At 41.2% G+C, this 5,368-nt stretch overlaps 1 pseudogene; it reads left to right on the top strand.

The window, feature by feature from the left end:
* Positions 1–1,784: 1,784 nt before the first annotated feature.
* Positions 1,785–2,489, top strand: LOC148034866 (germin-like protein 8-2 pseudogene; annotated as a pseudogene).
* Positions 2,490–5,368: the final 2,879 nt, after the last annotated feature.

Raw genomic sequence — 5,368 nt, 5'->3', positions numbered from 1 at the left:
ACATATGCATGTCTACACACACATATAAATATGTACGCATGTGTAACTTACACATATATTGCCCATTCCCTCGAGGCAGTTAGTCTAGAATATATGTGTAACTTACACATGTATTGCCCATTCCCTCGAGGCGGTTAGTCTAGAATATATGTGTAACTTACACATGTATTGCCCATTCCCTCGAGGCGGTTAGTCTAGAATATATGTATGTATCACATGGGTTCAAAATAAAGTGCTTTTAACAATACTATTTTTATACATTTTTTATATATAGAAGGGTGTCATATAAAAAGAGTTACTTATAGATTTAATAAATAAGGGTTGTGTTCTATTTTCGAGTGTGCACTTATAAAAAATCATCTATATAACGTGTGTTGAAGGGGTACTAATAAGTACCCTTTCTCTACGTGCTATAAGGCTATAAAATGACCCCTTTTACTTTACTAAAATTAGGGGTTTTTTCAAACAATAATTGAAAAAATCCCTTTGTAAAAATAATCCTAAAAATGTTACTAAGTAAAATACAAATTCCTTTGAATTCACATGGTACCTTACATGTTCTATTAAGTGAACTCCCTCAGTTTTATCCAAGAAAAATTCATCGATAAGGTTATCTATAAACAAGCCTTGAATGCATGTGATACAGAGGATATATATGTAGTGAATCCCTCAAGCCCATCCTCCACTTGCACATATCTATGCACACGTGTACACACACATAGATAGAGTTGTTGAGAAAATTCCTAAACCAAATCAAATATATATAATATAACATGATATATAAATTTTTAAGAGATCTTTATGTATATCTTACTATTAACTTGTGAAATAAAAACTTAAGACTGAGCAAAATAAGAACTTGATATGTGGTATTTCTTAAGATCTATCCAAATTTCTCTATTATTTTAGCACCTTTATAACTATTCCTATGTAAATTTCCGGTGTGGTTATTATATCTGAACTAAGCCTCCACTTTTACATTGGTAGGCCCTTATGATTACATCACCTTGTTACATTGTAGAATATTGTTGCCCATAAGAATAGAACACTTGACCTTGGGTTTATTACAACACATTACAAGAATAGCATTAGTTTATCCTACCAATCATATTATTAGATGGGTTAATGATATAAATATGAAAATCCCCAAGCTCACACCTTGTAGCGGCCATTTGCCATAGACGGGCCACGCTCATGAAAACATGTTTTGTATCCGTTTTGGAAAAACATCGTAGACGTTGGAAAACTTCAATAAACTACCCGTGTCACACGAAAGCCGATGAGAAACGATTAACGACCAAGTCGTAGGCCGGAGCGACTGGAAGCATTCCATGAACGAGTGAAGGACGACTTCATATGTATTTTACATAAGATAAATACTTTTTGCATACAACTTAGTTGAAACGTAGAGTCTCTTATTTTAATGTTATGCAGGCCGGATAAAACCTGCTGTGCGACGAAAAACCTCCACGCGTGATTGGATCCACAAGAGCATGAAGGACCTGGTAAACAAGCTCATGACCTGGTATACGGACGATTATCCACGCATCTAGCTCGTACTACTTATATGGAATCGAAGGCTCGATCTTCCCACCATTCGATCACCGGCGCAGCAGTTGTTCATTCCTAGACGTTAGAAACCCCCATTTGTGCTTGCTGAAAAGCGTGATCTGTTTATACAGTATTCACTGATCGGAAGAGGTTAACTAGATACTAGAGAACCATTCGGACCCCTGCTTTCTCATATCTACCGTCCTGCACTCACCATACGCAATACTGTATCCATGGCATCATCACTAAAGCTTGCTATGCTAATTGTAGCTATCACGTTGGCGCAGCAGCTCGTCGACCCGATAACTCGCACTGAGGCGGCGGATGAGGACCCCTTGCAGGACTTCTGCGTGGCTGATCAGTGGGCGCAGGCGGCCGGAATCACAACCGTGAACGGTCTGCTGTGCAAGAATCTCCAACAAGTGGAGGCCAAGGACTTCGCCTCTCCTCTGCTTCGCCAGCAAGGCCAGTTTAACAAGGCGCTCGGCTCCGCTGTGCAGCTGGCGTCGGCCCTCACCTTCCCTGGACTCAACACCCAAGGCCTGTCCGTGGCCCGCATCGACTTCGCGCCCAATGGTGGGCTTAACCCTCCACACGTCCACCCGCGTGCCACCGAGGTTCTCTTCCTTGCCGAGGGCACGCTTGTGGTAGGCTTCGTCTCCACCACCAACAACACCCTCTTCCAGCAGACCCTGTACAAGGGCGATCTCTTCGTCTTTCCCCGCGGTCTCGTCCACTTCCAGATCAACCCGGACAAGAAGAAGCCTGCCCTCGCTATCTCCGCGCTCAACAGCCAGAACCCGGGCACCTCCCAGGTCGCCCCCGCTCTGTTCGCCGCCAAGCCTCCGCTGCCCGAGGACGTGCTCCAGACCGCCTTCGCCATCGACAAGGACGAGGTTTATAGCGTCATTAAAAGCGTCGCCACCACACTGCCGTGATCATGTTAATTCGTGTCACACCCTCTCGACACATCGTTGCTACACAGTCGAGGTTTACAACCTCATTAAGAGTCGCTACCACACTTTTGGAAATCATTAAAAGTAATCCATCGATCGAGAGGTCACAAAAACATCCTGATATATGTCGCACTGTGTTAACACATTATTGCTATACAAATCAATATGCTTAGGCATTATTCTTAAAGAATCCATATTGTTGCCATTACCTTTCTTCAATACTGTGCCTTATTTTTACACACAACACTTACAAATTTGAGAATCATAAAAAATAAACCATCAAGAAGTCACAAAAATATGAGGTTTCATGTTCCATGCTTCCTAAGTTTGTTTATGAAAAAATTTATCGAAATGGGAAGCACTAATAACGTTACGCAAGAAAAACCCTTCTATGCAATATAGTTATCATAAATATCACAATAATCACTATTATTACTACCTTATGGAAATTTTAAACTTCCCTACTACTACTATCGCTACTGCTACTACTACCACTACTATGATTGTGACTACTACTTTGATTTCTCCTTCTGCTTTGCTACTATTAGTATTATTTGTGCTACAGCCACTAGATTAGGTGTCACTAGCCAATGTGGCACATATCAAGTCTTTATGTTAGCGAGCATAATTTCACCATATAGAAAAGACAGACACATTCAAACAATAAAGGCAATTATAATTGTATGGAATAAATGCACTAATGCATATTTAACTTTGTTGCTTCCTCAAGGATTCCTTTATTGAACATGTAAGATACTACATAAGTTCAAAAGAAAGGGTATTATATTTCGTAAAATTTACAGGATTATATTTAAAATTTAGATTTTTAATTGATAATTTTAAAAAAGCTATAAGTTTACTAAAGTAAAAGGAGTCGTTTTAAGGTCTTATAGCATATAAAGAAAGTGTATTTCTTAATATCCTTTGAATGCACATTATATAGATGATTACTTATAGGTAAACCCCCCCCCCCCCCCCCCCCCCCCCAGGCTACTTCACACTCTAAAACCAACTCTAAGAAAATGGAGAAAATAATGAAAGAGTGCAAGAAAACAAAAGACTTGATTGAAGCTTGATTGTATTCATTGTTGTACAAGTAGTGTTTATATACAAGCGTGCCTCATAAAGAGGTCAATGTGGAAGGTGGGCAGTTAGTGGAAAACGATATGCACTTGGTATGTGCTACATGATAAGATGATCATAAATGAGAAGAGTTTGAATAGATAATATTTGTTGACTTTGGAAGGCTTACATAAGATATTTGAATATTCTTCCAACATCCCCCCTTAAATGGAGAAAAGAGGCAGATTTAAAAATGATTGCAAGGAAATGAGTTATTACTTTATATCCCCCTACAAAAAGGAACGTGTATTCTATGTGTGTACATGGGATGACGTTCATGTGGTGTGGTGTGTGTGATGTGTTTATGTGTTAATGTGGGTGGTGGGGTATGAGTGTGTTTGTGTATTTATGTGGTAAGGGCAATGGAAACTTGTGGTGGGAAGAGGTTGGAGGATGATAGTGGCTACTTGAGATAGCGGATGGGTGGCTTGTGGCATGTAGCATGGAGGAGGTGGATAAGAGAAGTAGGCACTAGTCATGGTGGAGATTGAGGGAGGTGAAGATGGGTATGGGGAGAACGATGGTGACTGGCAATAGTGGCAAGGGGGAGCCATAGGAGATGATGTTGAGTGGTAAAAGAAGGACACTATGGAGGGCCTGGTAGCCATTCAACGACCATTAGGCCACCAATTGAGTTGTTGGCAGGGTGGTGGAGAATGCTAAGTGACAAAGATGGAGAAGAGTGGGGAGTGTGGCATTGGCACCATGGTAGGAGTGGCCAACTAGAATGGAAAATGGGAAGGTAACATGGATGATGGTAGGAGGATAAGATATGTAGGGGAAGGCCTTGGCTGTGAGGTTGTAGGCCACATGCAAGTGGTAGGAAAGATGGGATGCATGGACAGCGAGTTGTCGACATGGCAGGCAAGGAGATATGAATAGGCTAGTGGATAGAGAAGGTTGATTGATGCTCTCTTACACATGTAAGCACAAGGCCACAACTAGTAGCAATGGCAAGAGTGTGGTGGGTGTGGCCATAGGGAGGTGGCAAGTGATGAGATAGTGATGTCCAGAGGGAGGTCAAGGAAGGCATGAAGAGCAAGAGGCAATGTTGGTGCATAAAAGCAAGTGGCACGACGGCATGATAAAGGATAGGATGATGGGTGGAGTCATATGTGGGAGCTAGGAGCAGTGTTAGAGCGTTTGGGGTCGAAATTCTACCATGGGGGTAAGAGACAATAGGGTGAAGGGAGATTCAAGGAGAGGATTAGATGAAAGAGAAGGAGCTCAAAGAAATAGAAGATGTAGAAGAATACTCACAGAGATGAAGCCTCTCAGTTTATTTCTCCATTATGAGAATATAAATCTTTTGTAGACAAAAAAGTACATTAAAAAATACCTTCCTCTATGCTGCTCAAACCGCCAATCTGATGCCTCCATTGGCTCTGAAAGGGGGGTAAAATAGTGTTAACGGTATTTTGAGAAGGCTGCAGAAAGCGCAAGTGCTGGATACTATTTTTTGGTGGATTACTATTTTGTGGAGCTTCATTGTATTACTTTGGGCACTTGTGTATTACTTTTTACTCATGGACATCATCAGACTATTATGGTTGTATTATTTTGTGAGAGCCGGGCTCACTCCTGTGCACATTGTATTTATCACCCGTAGTTGTATTTGTCGCACCCACATGTGTTGCGTGGGTTGCGCACATGTAATTGTGATTAGAATAGTGTAGGCTTGGTCTATTTAGGCTAAGGTTCAAGTATGTTTCAAGGATTGACCGGCCTAAAGCCCACTA

Source organism: Lygodium microphyllum, chromosome 6 (assembly GCF_053477565.2).
Source record: "Lygodium microphyllum isolate KBCC chromosome 6, Lygodium_microphyllum_v1.1.10, whole genome shotgun sequence".
Lineage (NCBI taxonomy): Eukaryota > Viridiplantae > Streptophyta > Polypodiopsida > Schizaeales > Lygodiaceae > Lygodium > Lygodium microphyllum.
This window is presented reverse-complemented; position numbering and strand designations above follow the sequence as displayed.